Raw genomic sequence first — 16,294 nt, forward strand, 5'->3', positions numbered from 1 at the left:
ACTGCATGGCTCCTGCGACAAAGGCAGGAGGGCGTAGAGCCCTAGCCTGCATCCGGTCTCTGCCCTGCACATGAATCTGGGGGGCATGTGCCCACCATGCCTCCCCCGGGGGTGCTTGCAATGGCAGGAAGCCATGCCCCCCCAACCCCTGGACGAGCTGTCCATGGCACTGTTGCACAACCTGCCCCATTCACCCTAGCCTTTGCCCCACTTCCTCCCTACCCAGGGGGGCCTCAATCTGTCCCCCTGCCCCTTCCCTTTCCCTCCACCCCACAGACTTACTGGCACGACACTGCTTTACATGCACCAGGAGAAAAAAAATCCTAAGATTTGATCTCTCTTATTGGAGATCATGAGTCAGAGTTAATTTGACTTGGAAATCGTGACTCTCACAATTTTTTGGCAAGAGTTGACATTATTAGCTTCCTTTCACTTCAAGCACAAAAACACTGCTTAACTTTTGGTTCAAGCTATGACTGGATTAAGGTACAAAGCCAAAGGCCCAATCCTAGGGCCTCAGCTACCTGACTGATATGATATGTGTATAGATGGATCGAAGTTTGGAAAGGGGGTGCAGGAGCAGCAACCTTCACTGCAGGGGGGACTGCACTCCAGCTCGCAGACTCTGTCTCCATACCAAGGTGTGCAGATCACACCAGAGGAGCAGCAACCTTTTTAAAAGTCCCTGGAGCAGGTAAGGAATCTTCCCTGCAGCCTCCCTTCCCCTCCCTGCTCAGCGGAGTGTTCACTGCCTTCCCCTGCCCATTGCTGCTGCTCTCCCCAACTGCACTGGAGACAGAATCATAGAATCAATGGAGCGGAAGGGACCTGTAAGATCAAGTCCCGGCCTGTGCCATAGGCAAAAGATTAATGAGCTCAAACTAGCTCAATGAAGTGCTTATCCAGCCTCCTCTTGAGCACCTCCAAGGATGGCGAACGCACCACCTCTGCTGGGAGTGTGTTCCATGTTTTAGTTACCCTTATGGAGAAGAAGTCCTTCCTTATGTCCAGCCTAAATCTTCCCTCTATTAGTTTGTGCTCATTGGTCCTCATCCTCCCATGGGGTGCCTTCCTTAAGAGTTGCTCCCCCAGATCTTAGTGCTCCCTCCCGACATACTTGTAGGCAGCCACCAATTCACCTCTCAGCCTCCTCTTACTCAGACTGAACAAGCCCAGCTCCCAGAGTTTCTCCTTATAGGTCCTATCCTCCAGGTCCCTAATCATGTGGGTGGCCCTTTTCTGTACCCTCTCAAGCTTATCCACATCCTTCTTGAAGTTCAGTCCCCAAAACTGGGCACAGTACTCTGGCTGTGGCCTCACCAATGCTGAGTAGAGAGGGAGAAGCACCTCCCTGGATCTGCTAGCAGCACATCGGCTGATGCATGCTAGTGTTCTATTTGCCGTGCTGGCGATTTCAGCGCACTGTTGGCTTATATTTATCTTCTGGTCGATTGTGACCCTGAGGACCCATTCAGATGCTGTGCCACCCAGGGGGCTACTGCTTATCCTATAGTTATGTTGAAGGTTTTTCCTACCCAGATGAAGGACCCAACACTTTTCCCTGTTGAACATCATCTGATTCTGAATAGCCCATTGAACCAGTGTGTCAGGGTCATCCTGGATCCTTACCCTCTCCTCTGGTGTTCCCATATTTCCCCACACTTGGGATCATCCGAAAACTTAATCACAGAGCATTCCACACTTCAATCCAAGTCATTAATAAATATGTTAAAAAGCATGGGTCGAACCAAAGATCCCTTGGGGACACCATTGGAGATGGCTCTCCAGGATGAGGTCATCCCATGGATTACAACTCTCTGGGATTGGCCTCTAAGGCAGTTGTCTACCCACCTCACTGTAGACTGGTCCAGGCCAGTACCCTCCAGTTTAATTCTTGGGAAATAAAATTAAAGGTTTTACTGAAGTCTAAGAAGATGATGTCCACCTCACTCCATTGGGAAAGAAGCCCTTCTCAGCCAGAATGGCTAACCTGCTCAACCGGGCTTTAAACTAAGGTCATTGGGGAATGGGCGGACAAGCTCACCAAGCATCAACTGCAAAATCAGCAGGTTAGGATGCTCAAGGGAACCCACTTCTACCCCAGCCAAGGAACAAAGCTTCTTCATGAGTACAAGAAAGCCTAGGGCCTTCAACAGCTGCTTTAGAGGGTCTTGCTAATGCTGCTCATTATACAACCAGGTATGCCAGACAGAGAACAGTGCAGTAGCACCAGGCCTCCCACTCAGAAGATAAATCTCATATCACAAGGTTATGTATCATAGAGAAATTTCTTCAGTTTCCCTTGTTCCTCTAAAAGAGAGGCCTGTTCCCTCTCTTAATGTCATAATTGGTCCCATGTTGCTGGCACTATATCACTGGTAAGGGGAAATAGCCTCCTGCCACCTTCACTCACAGAGGGGAAAGAGCCATAGAAGGGAGCCATGGGTAAAACTATAAGCCTCCTGTTCCTACAGCTCCTACCTATATAAATTGTGTAAGGGAAAAAGAGTTAAAAATACCTCCTCCTACCATTCACAAAAATAAATGTGGGAGGAGACAGGACAAGAAACAAAGAGAAAATAAGAAAACCAACAGAAAGGATGCAGTGTGAGAGACAACAGTGTTAGATGTGATATTGCAATGACTTTAGGATACGGTATGCAACTCTCACATTCAGAGAGTGCAGAGAATTCTTCAACTTCAAAAGGAAGGGAGCCAGATATTTTTTGGGAAATGCAAATATTTTTATATATTTTATATATAAGCATGAATAGAATTGAAATGTGTACTCAATTATTCATACTTTTTCTTCTATTTTGAACCTTTATTTCTATCCCGTTTATTTACTCCACCCACCTCTCCCTCTTACTATATATAATCTATATTTTTCTATCTAATCTATATCTATACATGAACAGATGCACACACATATATTTTCTAAGTTTATCTAATGTATGCCTCAGTTTTCCCAGCCACACTGCTGTGATAATTTTAGATATTATTGTTGTTCTGGTAAGTACATTCATTTTATGGCTTAGCTTTTACTTTTGTTAGGGGTTTATCCTAAAGTACAAAATTTCCTGATTTAAATGTCAAAAGGTATAAAATTACCAAGAGGGGAAAGAGAAATGTGACACTTTAAAGTGCTTTGTTTTTCTTTAAAGTGTTCTTTTATTCAGATGTGAGATCACGCTAGGTGAGCAAAAGACACTTCTGTGAGTCACAAGTAATGAAGCAGTTTCAAGTTCTTTTCTATTGCTTTAAATTTAAACAGGGAGGCAAAAAGCAGTAAAATATGGATGTGCTTTCATGTAACTGGTAAAGCACCAAGAAAAAATAACATTTTGGGTTCCATATATGCACAAAAGAATTATAAGGGCAGACTTCAGAAATAAGTTTCAATCCTGAAATCTTCAGATATTTTTCACTAATTTTGTTCCTGAGTAGTTTCTACAGGATTGGACCTCCATGATGCAGAGACACAGCTTTATATATATAAAACTCAGTGGTTAAAATAAAAGGAATATTCCTAATATAAGACTTAAAAGGAAGGGTCATTGATTTAGTTCAAACAATTGATTTGATTATATTCAGAATTAATTCCCTATTATTCCCCATTATTTACAGATCTCCCTGACAGCTATTTTCAGCCTGAGGTTAGTCATCACATCTCACTGTTTTGCATTACTTCAGTATGCAGGCAGATAATTGATGACTCTGCCAAGGTGACTTAAGATGTCATTACTATAACTTCTATAGGACTGTTGCTGTTTCTGCTCGCTCATATTGGCTATACTTTGTCTCTGTTGTTGATTTAGCCAGAGTTTCTCCTTATAGGTCCTATCCTCCAGGTCCCTAATCATGTGGGTGGCCCTTTTCTGTACCCTCTCAAGCTTATCCACATCCTTCTTGAAGTTCAGTCCCCAAAACTGGGCACAGTACTCTGGCTGTGGCCTCACCAATGCTGAGTAGAGAGGGAGAAGCACCTCCCTGGATCTGCTAGCAGCACATCGGCTGATGCATGCTAGTGTTCTATTTGCCGTGCTGGCGATTTCAGCGCACTGTTGGCTTATATTTATCTTCTGGTCGATTGTGACCCTGAGGACCCATTCAGATGCTGTGCCACCCAGGGGGCTACTGCTTATCCTATAGTTATGTTGAAGGTTTTTCCTACCCAGATGAAGGACCCAACACTTTTCCCTGTTGAACATCATCTGATTCTGAATAGCCCATTGAACCAGTGTGTCAGGGTCATCCTGGATCCTTACCCTCTCCTCTGGTGTTCCCATATTTCCCCACACTTGGGATCATCCGAAAACTTAATCACAGAGCATTCCACACTTCAATCCAAGTCATTAATAAATATGTTAAAAAGCATGGGTCGAACCAAAGATCCCTTGGGGACACCATTGGAGATGGCTCTCCAGGATGAGGTCATCCCATGGATTACAACTCTCTGGGATTGGCCTCTAAGGCAGTTGTCTACCCACCTCACTGTAGACTGGTCCAGGCCAGTACCCTCCAGTTTAATTCTTGGGAAATAAAATTAAAGGTTTTACTGAAGTCTAAGAAGATGATGTCCACCTCACTCCATTGGGAAAGAAGCCCTTCTCAGCCAGAATGGCTAACCTGCTCAACCGGGCTTTAAACTAAGGTCATTGGGGAATGGGCGGACAAGCTCACCAAGCATCAACTGCAAAATCAGCAGGTTAGGATGCTCAAGGGAACCCACTTCTACCCCAGCCAAGGAACAAAGCTTCTTCATGAGTACAAGAAAGCCTAGGGCCTTCAACAGCTGCTTTAGAGGGTCTTGCTAATGCTGCTCATTATACAACCAGGTATGCCAGACAGAGAACAGTGCAGTAGCACCAGGCCTCCCACTCAGAAGATAAATCTCATATCACAAGGTTATGTATCATAGAGAAATTTCTTCAGTTTCCCTTGTTCCTCTAAAAGAGAGGCCTGTTCCCTCTCTTAATGTCATAATTGGTCCCATGTTGCTGGCACTATATCACTGGTAAGGGGAAATAGCCTCCTGCCACCTTCACTCACAGAGGGGAAAGAGCCATAGAAGGGAGCCATGGGTAAAACTATAAGCCTCCTGTTCCTACAGCTCCTACCTATATAAATTGTGTAAGGGAAAAAGAGTTAAAAATACCTCCTCCTACCATTCACAAAAATAAATGTGGGAGGAGACAGGACAAGAAACAAAGAGAAAATAAGAAAACCAACAGAAAGGATGCAGTGTGAGAGACAACAGTGTTAGATGTGATATTGCAATGACTTTAGGATACGGTATGCAACTCTCACATTCAGAGAGTGCAGAGAATTCTTCAACTTCAAAAGGAAGGGAGCCAGATATTTTTTGGGAAATGCAAATATTTTTATATATTTTATATATAAGCATGAATAGAATTGAAATGTGTACTCAATTATTCATACTTTTTCTTCTATTTTGAACCTTTATTTCTATCCCGTTTATTTACTCCACCCACCTCTCCCTCTTACTATATATAATCTATATTTTTCTATCTAATCTATATCTATACATGAACAGATGCACACACATATATTTTCTAAGTTTATCTAATGTATGCCTCAGTTTTCCCAGCCACACTGCTGTGATAATTTTAGATATTATTGTTGTTCTGGTAAGTACATTCATTTTATGGCTTAGCTTTTACTTTTGTTAGGGGTTTATCCTAAAGTACAAAATTTCCTGATTTAAATGTCAAAAGGTATAAAATTACCAAGAGGGGAAAGAGAAATGTGACACTTTAAAGTGCTTTGTTTTTCTTTAAAGTGTTCTTTTATTCAGATGTGAGATCACGCTAGGTGAGCAAAAGACACTTCTGTGAGTCACAAGTAATGAAGCAGTTTCAAGTTCTTTTCTATTGCTTTAAATTTAAACAGGGAGGCAAAAAGCAGTAAAATATGGATGTGCTTTCATGTAACTGGTAAAGCACCAAGAAAAAATAACATTTTGGGTTCCATATATGCACAAAAGAATTATAAGGGCAGACTTCAGAAATAAGTTTCAATCCTGAAATCTTCAGATATTTTTCACTAATTTTGTTCCTGAGTAGTTTCTACAGGATTGGACCTCCATGATGCAGAGACACAGCTTTATATATATAAAACTCAGTGGTTAAAATAAAAGGAATATTCCTAATATAAGACTTAAAAGGAAGGGTCATTGATTTAGTTCAAACAATTGATTTGATTATATTCAGAATTAATTCCCTATTATTCCCCATTATTTACAGATCTCCCTGACAGCTATTTTCAGCCTGAGGTTAGTCATCACATCTCACTGTTTTGCATTACTTCAGTATGCAGGCAGATAATTGATGACTCTGCCAAGGTGACTTAAGATGTCATTACTATAACTTCTATAGGACTGTTGCTGTTTCTGCTCGCTCATATTGGCTATACTTTGTCTCTGTTGTTGATTTAGGGTTACAGAGAGATGCACATCCTTGTTACTTGGGTTACTTGGGACGACACCCAAGACATAAGGTATTGTGTGGCTCATGTGGCGTCCAGCTTGCACAGAAGTTTTACATCATCCATTCCCCCTCTTGTGGAAGTAGGAGGTCTTGGGGGAGGAAGGGACTGAAGAAGGAGAGAATGGGATGAGACACCAGGGCCTGGAACTAAAGCATGATATGACTTGGCAATGATCAGCTAATGGAGGGGTCCCTAGGAAATCATAAGCTGGAAGAATTTAAACCAACTTTTTACTACTTTAAAGTAGGTGAATGGTCAATTCAATTTCTGGTTAACTCCAGGATCAGGGTAGCAGAACAGTGCTTAGAACAAGTTTTCCCCTTTATTCTTTAAGTTTTATACATGGCACAACTCTTACGGACTCCTTTTAAGCTGTATACTGCTAAACTCTGATATGAGAAAACGGGAAGAAGCAGATCAATTCTGGAAAAGGGCCAGAGAGTCCCAGGATAGCAACAAATGATATAAAAGGGAAGCAAGTAGGTCAAACCATAAAATATATCTGATGTATGTATACAGATGTGAGAAGTATGGGAAATAAACAAGATGAGCTGAAAGCTACAACCTGTGAAAGAAATTATGACCTGATTGGTATCACAGAGATCCAGTGGAACAGCTTTTATGAGCGGGACATCAACACTGAAGGCTACACTCTGTTTTGGAAGCACAGGATGGAGAGAAAAGTGGTGGTGTCACTTTGTGTGTCAAAAATACATAAATTTGTTCCCTGGTTCAAGAGAACACGTTAACAGAGCAGAATGCATTTGGATAAAGATAAAAAGTGAAAGATATAGAACTGATATAATGGTGGGGATTCATTATGGGCCACCCAGTAAGGAAGAGGAGGTGGATGAGGCAAACTTCAAGGAGGTGAAAAAATTATCTAAACTCTATGAGATGGTATTGATGGAAGATTTCAATTTTTTTGACATCTGCTGGAAGAACAATACAGCCAAAAAACTGCTGAGTCAGTTTCTACATTGTGTGGAGGACAACTTTCAGTACCCAAAGTTTGAAGATACAGCTTCGGAATGATCTACCTTGGATCTTCTCCTAACCAATAGGCAAGAATGAGTGGAGGATGTGAAGCTGATAGGCAACATGGGAGGAAGCAGTCACAATATGATAGAATTCCAGACCCTGAGACAGGGAAAGCATGAGGTAAGCAAAATTAGGGCACTAGATTTCAAAAAGGCTGATTTCATTCAAGGAGTAAATAGACACGATGCCATGGAAAGACAGACTGAAGGTAAACGCTCCCAACAAAAAAGTGTTCTGACACAATGGAAGCATAAGAAGACTAGCTAGAGACCGATATGGCTGCTGCACAAGCAGCTTTTAGGATGCCTCAAATGCAAAAGGAAACCATACAGACAAAGGAAAATTGGGCAGGTCTCCTTCTGATTTGTCTCCACTTTTGCTTCTTCGTCAACCAACCCTTCCCTCCATTTCTGACTCATAGCTATCTCCTCAGAGTACCTGCATACTGCAGTTCTAATGGCTGAAACGAAACGCAAAGGAAGATGTTCTCAAAGGATGTACTCTATCTGAATCCTCCATATAAAGTTCAACAGACATAATAAGAACAAAAACCAGAAAAAAAGTTATTTAAAAATCATTTGTGACTTGTGCACCAAGTTATTTTAAAGCTCTCCAAGAGCTTCTGGTTCATAAATGCTTTTATCTCATTAATTGGTAGGTTAACAGTTCCTGCCTATTATGAATTAAAAGTCTATTGTTTCAAAGTGTCTCTGTATAAAATGATTACGTGGTTTAAATTAAATCTAACTGATAATTCTGGATAAATCAAAGTTAGCTGAGCTTTGAAATATCCACATTCAAATTATGTTGAGAGTGTTTTAGTTAATTTCTGATTGCATTTAATTTGATTTCTAACCATTCAATGAAGTTCAAATGTAATACTCTGAATTAAACAGATTAAACCAGGAGTTAACTTTTTCCTGACAAAGATATCTCAAAGCACTGCCACTCCTGAACACAGTGGACATGCTACAGAAGAGAAAAAACAGCATCTTAAAGAAATGTAGAAGTAAGGCAATTAAAAACTTCAGAGAAGTATTTTGAGTTTTTAGCCGGATAAACAGAAGAATGAATCATAATTTTCTGTGCACATAGCATGACTTTTTCAGATAAATATGTGGGTCTATAAATCTCCCACAGGAATTAAGAGAAAGGCAATAACAGGAGGAAGTGCATGACACATGGAATTAAGACTGAGCTCCCACCTTTGTCACTAGTTTACTGTGACAGGTTATTTAGGCTGGTTCTGTAGGACACTCTTTGTTGGGGAGGAACATTGGAGCATTGCTCTTCTGGGTGGTAGATGGGAATGTGAGTGCTCTCACTGATCATTTCTAACATATTATCAAGCTCCAAGGCAGTACAGTCAGCCATTATGTGGCTAGGGTGTGGCAAAGCCTGTCCCCCAAACTGAGCTACTTCAGTTATCACAACTACATTTTAGGTCTTTTGAATTTTTCAAAATACAACATTGCAAGATTGAGAGTGTGAATCAATGACCCATTTAAAAGCATTTAGAACTAGATTCTGGAGCAAATTTTGCAGCAGGGCACAAAGGAAAGAAGTCAGCTGGTTATAGAGGCTAATAGAATTATGACTAGGAGAGAATGACTGGTCATTAGCTCTACCAGTGAAACCCAGTGGAAAGGCAGCAGTGCAACCACAGCTGGGGCTAGAAGATGCTGAGGAGTAGCTACCTGGGCTAGACACAGGAAATTCTGGAGCCAGCTGGACACATATGTGGGACAGGTGGCATGCAGTAACTGCTGGAAACACAAGCAGCAACAGATGCCTGCATGAATAACCATAGTAGAGCATCAAGATCAGAAGCAGTGACAGAACAGAAAAATCAGACCAGTAGAAATAGAAGAGGCCATTTGAACAAATGATAGGTGGCTGATAGAATAAGGTGGTAAACTAAAAGCAATTCTTCAGGCTTCTACAGAAACACTTTGGGAGTCAGCCAAGCTTAAAAGGGCAAAACTTGGAATGGCTAACTGAACCTCAAGAAAAGATATCTAATCGAGGGATTTTGCTAGCTGAAGAACTGGTCTTCCAGCAAAGAACTGTAAGACCAGGGTGAGAGACTAACCAAAAAGCACAAATACAGAACGAGAGATAACTACCTAGGTAGTTATTTCCCTGAGAAAGATATGGGGGTTTTGGAGGCTCACAGATTTAATAAGTTAGCAATGTGTTACAGTGCATACAGCTGCAGAAATAATTTTACTAATCCAGTAACTGGCAATCTTGTATTCTGTCACTTGCAAAAGAAGAAGCCATTAAGCAAAGATATACTACAACAGAGCTGTCTAACTTCTAAGCAGCCAGGGCTTGCATGCTCCACAAGCAGCACTAGCAAAGTTGGGATAGATTTAAACAAGCTTTCAGGTATCACAGAATCCTTTCTTGGTCTGAGACCCAGTCTGAGCCCCAAGGAAGGGAAATGTGATACATGAAAGCTTGTCTAAAACTATCCCAACCATGTAGTCGGTCCAATAAAAGGTATTACCTAAAAAGATTCTTGCCTTTCACATTTCCTGGACCATCATTGCTACACTATCATGAGAAATAATAGTAACTTTATACTCTTCTACTGGACTGTTCCCTAGTGACAAGTTTAGGAATTATGCTGTACTTTTTTCTGCAACATTTGTGTTCCTTCTTTTAGTACTAGGTACACCCCTGAGTGGTATAAAGCCTAGTAACTGTAACACTTCCCTTGGGCTTGTGCTAGCACATATTTTAAATGGATTGGACTGTCATGACACTCCTAGTGACACTGGGAAGGGGCAGTACAATATGACACACTTTTTTCCCTTCAGTTAAATATTCTTTTTAAAAACAACCCCTGTTCATTTGGACACCTGAAATCTTACATTTATTTAACTGTTAATAGCATTTAAGTTATGAACCCATTACCAACCTTATGAATTAAACAGAGCCAAAGGATTACTTCTCTAAGAAATGGGCTCCCATGACTTATTCAAAGTGAGTTTCAATTATCTTAAACAAGGCTATATCTTAATCTTTATTTCTATGAATACATTTAAACTCTATTGATTTTATATCACAGATCACTTGAATGTCCTTCTATTGCAGTTCAGAGTAACTTAATGTATTATAACTGCAGATTGGTGGTACAGATACAGGGTATCAGTGATATACTATAACAATGAAACATGCAATTACTTACACTGTGGAGTACAGAACACTGTAAATTATCATACAAGGAATATATATGGCTTACTGTGAATTATTAGCCCAAAAATTGTATGTAAGTGCTTTGTTAGCCAAAGTCAGTGTACTCTTGAATTTTCAAATCTGAATTCGTTTTTGAAATAATGTGTCAAGCTGCAACTATATTTGCAATAAATCTAAGTTATAGATTTTAGAGGAAGTTAGCATAACTCATGTAAAGTATATGCTTGTATAAGGAAAGTATATAATCCACACACAAAAAGGTTAGAGGAAAGGAGATTCTGCTTTTAGTCCCAATTATGTTCTCTGGAAATGAAATGTCCCAGTGTTCTATAATCTGCAAGGACACATGATCTGTATCTATTTTCAGCCAACATCTTCTCACATTGTGGCCTAAAAATAGTCTAGCTATGAACTTTAAATAATGGCTCAAGAAAGGGTATTAACCTCTTTCTCACATTCTAAGTTTGTCACGTTGCTGTAAGTATCAATATAATAAAAATGTGCCTGGGGTTAGAGAATGACAAGGCATATTGTAAATCCATCCAGTTCTGTTCAACAGCTAGGCAGATGCCACAGTCTTTTCTGATCTTTCTAGATTTTGTCGTATTTTAAATGCATTTATTTATAATAATGAAAACATTTATCTTTCTCTCTTTAGGGAATTATTTTGTTCCAGATGCCAATAAATACAACCTCCTTTATTTCTACCTACTGTTTATGGAAGGCTTTTTATCCTAGGTGCAAAGTTGTGTATTATGATAATGGGTGTTCATTTTTTTACACAATGATGCCACTGCATAGTTGTTGGGTAGTTGCTAGGACTGAGAGCTCATATCAAATTCTAAGTTGTCTATTTTTGAAAGCACACTATTCAGTTGTGATCGGAGACAGGTGAAGCTTGATTATTAAAAGTTTGGTTATAGTCCTATTTATTTTCTTGTATATGTTTTGGATTTTTTTAGTATCGAGTGATATGACTGCTACAATGGCTTTGATTTAGGGGGAAGAAGAGAAAATAGTTCCCTGTGCCAATGTTAAAATAATGGGTTTAAGATCATAAAATCAGAAAGACAGGAATGTACAACAATATATAATCCCTGGCTCTGCCCACAATTCAGATGGAAAGCTTGCTAGTTCCTGATACCCACTGGTCCATAAGCCCACTATATATTGAGATGTTCATGTAATGTCATGCATGTTTTCCTGAGTTTATTTTACTGATATGGTGCATGTAGTCTCTGCGTATACATAATGCTTAATTTTTTTGTAAGCTCTGGATAAATTGTGGTTTTTCATATGAGTGTAACTTTCATGTTACATATTTTGGCCAAGACTATTTGAAGGGACAATGATTAGCTTAAGCATTCTTCGCCTATTCGCATTTGAGAGAAGTAATCACAGGGCACATCTACATGAGATGCTAACCATGCAGTAGCCTTATAACACTGTGCAGTAGTATGCTGGGTAAAAATCAGACAAGTTACTAAAAATGCATGCACCGGAGCTACTGCACAGTAGCGTGAGTCACTGTGCATTGATTTAGTACTTGGTTAACCAAATACTAAACTTAATGCACAGTAACTACCGTGCATTAATTAATGTGTAGGCACGTCCACTGAGAATTGGCATCTGACATGGGTATGCCTGATGGCCAATCTAACAGCCCCTTGCGGATGTAGTCTGAAGTACGTAAGCCAGGACGCTCAAGACAATGAATTTACATTTTAAAGGACAGGCCTGTGGCAAGGACAACATCTTTCAGGCTATTCAGGAAATAACTATTACAGTAGGGAAAAAAGTGAGAGACAGTATCTTTACAATATTGGAATAGTAAACTTTATGTTTGAAAGCATGCAAATATTCTTCTGGTTATAACAGAAGCAGGAAAGATTTGTGGACTGGTGAATTAATACATCTCAGGGGTAGAAAGTTATATGCATACCATGGGCCCCTCAAGAATCCAGTGGATAATGTATGTAAATGGCCAGATAAGAAACCATGCTAAAGCCTTGCCATAGGAGCAGGTGTTCATCTTTCGCTTGTTCCCAGGCACAGGGAATGACTTAAGGCATTCAGCTAGTGGGCTGAGTGAAACAGGCTAACAGTAGATCTTGCAGGGGATCCTGAAGGCACAGAAAAAAGTGATAATTTTTGCCTGATCATTGGTCATTAATTAGGACATGATTTGGACGTGGTCATTTCAGCCATGACCAAACAGAAGTGCATGGCTGCAGATTGCTCTAGAAGGGCCTGATACCACAAAAATCTAAACCCTCACTCATTGCATGGGGCTCCAAAACAATGGTTTCAGTACCTTGTATCTGTGCCATCTCCTAGCACTAGCATTGTTTTCAGAATGGGAGGGGGGAAAGGGAGTGGAGGGAATTCAGTCTAAGGTTTTTTCAGCTGGTTCTGGAGAGTGAGGTCCGTGGATTGAAGCTTCCCCAACCCACTCACCCCTGACCCCACCCTCCAGAGCTGACTGGGGAACCTCCAGAATGAGCTCCCCCCATTCTCCTTCCCTTTCCCATTCTGAAAATGGTACTGAGGCTGGCAGGGTGAAAGGGCATTGCTAGGGGAGATCAGCTGCAGCTGCACTAAACACCAGCTGGATTCCCCAACCCTTGGGACCCAAATGCAAACATCTTTTGGGTCTGGGGGGTTGCTGTAACTCATGGCGCTTCCTGCCAAGTGCCACGAGTTATAATAGGGAGCTGCTATTCTATCTGTGCCTTGAGAGGGAGGTCTGAAGTAGGAGCTGCTTTTGAACCTGTGGGCTTCATAGAAGCTGTATTCTTAGGTTTAAGATGGAGGGTAACATCAGATTATTGTTTTGACATTTCCTTTTCTTGTTTATTTATACAGTATAACCTCATAAATCCAGATGATAAAAATCTGGAATTATTGAAAATCTGGCACTTCTTAAAACTACACTCTGCTGGGGAGTAGTGGCAGCCGGTCCTGGAGCAGCAGAGGGGGATGCCGCCATCCACCAATCCACCACACTGCGTTGCTGCTCCACGTGTGGATGCGCCCCCCACCCCCCACCCCCGGCTGCCACTCTAGTTTCAAAAATCCAGAATTTTCACATTTCTGGCAGGTGCTCACTCGCCAGCATGCCGGATTCATGAGCTTACGATATATATCTCTGGATTGTAACATATGGTTCTGATTTTCCTATGTTTTCTCTTGTTTATATAATAAACCTTTTTGTTATTTTATATACCATACTTATTTACAGTAATAACTGATTTCAGAGCATTTTTAAGGCAGGCCTCTTTGAAGGAAATGGTGATGTAACATTTTTGAGTGCATGATTGAACGGGTGCAATTATTTTAGCTGACTGGATTTCCTTTGCTAAGAGCTGGTGAAACCTAGGTTAGGCAGGTAAAGCTGAGACACCATTGGTTAGGGAGGTGGCTACCTATAGTGCAACGCAGTATTCTAGACTCAAACTGATAAGGCATTTTAGCTAATCATCAGAACTTGACAACAGAGCCCTGTACCTTCTACAGAGCTAGGTATATCTCAGTATGAATCAGTACCATTCACCCCCTTATTAGGCCAATGTTCTCCTTCATTTTCACATCTAAGCATCTATAAATCCCCTCTAAGCTATTGAATGAAACAATGAAAAACATATTGAAGACACGTAAAGGTAAAACACAAAATGAATGTATTATGAGAGAAAACAATGATGCTAAAAACTAAAGGATTAACTAAAATCAGGGCAGGCCTGCTAATATTATGGCAGACCTGCCACAGGCAGCCTTTGTTGTGGCATGAGGCTAATTGGGGAGAGGGCAGGAAGCGGAAAGCAGAGCAGCAGACCAGGCAAGGGAAGGGACTCAGAGTGGCAATCAGGGACAACATGGAGCTAATTTACAGCATGCCTGCCAAAAAGTTGCCCCTACTGTCTTAGATAATTCCAACAGCCTTACGGAATTTATTGTCTAAAATCACCAGTAAATCTAGTGAAAAATAGGTGCATATAGATACAGTCATGCTAACTTTGTTTTCTTTCTTCCTGCACTGTAGCCCCAATTTCAAATTGGAACCTCAAATGTTATCATGGAAAGAACACATGCAGGTTTTGTTTTTTTTATATATAAGTACCATAATTTCAAATACAATTTGGGGGACTGCATGCACATCTGTTTTCTTCAGTGCCAGAGTTCATGTTGTGTTGTTTACTTCTCTGCGGTGAAGAACGGCCATCTATGCTTATAGCAGACAAATTTATAGAGATAGATCCAAAACTGGCTAAAGTAAATGGAAAGTCTAATTGACTTCTATAGACTCTGGGCCAGGCTCATAAGATCTCATTGTCTGAAAATATTGCCAGACACATAAATATGAATGTTTTACAGGTATCCACTGTACATAGTATCTTGTATAACAATTGATTCCAGAAGTATTGAACAATTACAAGCTAGTATAGTAAAGAGGGATTTATACCCTGCTCTTGTACCTATTCAATTAGTTGAATCAGTATTTTTCAATAGTTAAGAAAACCTCTTTAAATTCCACACATGAACAAAATTAACATGTTGAAAGAGACAAACCACATAACGCTCATTGCTTTCACTACAGTTTTGTGTTCCTATACTTGGGAGAGAGTTCTTTTTTCTTTTTTTTTCAAAAAAACAGTACAGACGAGGAAAGGGAAGAAGGAGAGGTGATACATGACTTGTGCTGTTGTTGTCTGGTTGCATTATACCTCTTTTCAATGTACAGGCTATGCTCTGCAGCACCTAGGATAGCATTATCAACATATGCAATTTCTAGGCATCAAGTGAAGGGATGTTTAAAATTTCACAAATCGTTTTCTTAAAGTTTTTGGAGAAACATTTGTTAATGTGCTCTACTTTTCAACTAAAGGAAACGTATTTATAAGATAGGAGCTAGGGAGGACTGTCATTCAGTATTAATGCAAACACACACAGAGGGACAGAGGGAGACAGAGACTATCAAAGAAAAGCAAATGCGTTGTTAAAAGAGAATGTATTTATCAGTTGTTGTAGAAGAGATTGGCTCAGCAGGCACTTCTAGAATATGTAGTTATTATGTTTGACACCAGGAATTGAGCTATTGCATACAATAGTAATTTCACATATGCAAGGAATGATCATGCTGTGGTAAGCATTGTCTATTGTATATTAACTTCTCTTAGCTTTCAGCAGAAGCTACAACAGCCATATGAAAGAAGCTTGTACCATGAATCATAGCAGCCAGGGACAACAGTCTTTCACTTTATTGAAAGCTGAAAGTGACGGGAATTTGGAAGTGTGATTTTAGACTGGGTTAGGAAATGGTGAGAAGTACTTCTCTGCTGGGCAGCACCCCTGTTGCAATGTTTGCTATTCTCCTAAAGAAGCAAAAAATATTGCCAAAAAAAGTTATTTGAGTGGTGTGATTTATTCTAATTCTTCTCTGAAGATGCTCAAATAACAGATTATAAAGCAGAAGATACAGATTACACTTACACTATTATAGATGACACCCAATTCCTCTTTCCTTTTATTTAGTTTGCTGTAT

At 40.3% G+C, this 16,294-nt stretch overlaps 1 protein-coding gene across 1 annotated transcript in view; it reads right to left on the minus strand.

The window, feature by feature from the left end:
* Positions 1–16,294, minus strand: part of HCN1 (hyperpolarization activated cyclic nucleotide gated potassium channel 1) — a 291,127-nt gene that overhangs the window by 26,112 nt on the left and 248,721 nt on the right. The window lies entirely within an intron of this gene.

This window comes from Alligator sinensis, unplaced genomic scaffold, assembly GCF_000455745.1.
Source record: "Alligator sinensis unplaced genomic scaffold, ASM45574v1 scaffold573_1, whole genome shotgun sequence".
Taxonomy (NCBI): Eukaryota; Metazoa; Chordata; order Crocodylia; family Alligatoridae; genus Alligator; species Alligator sinensis.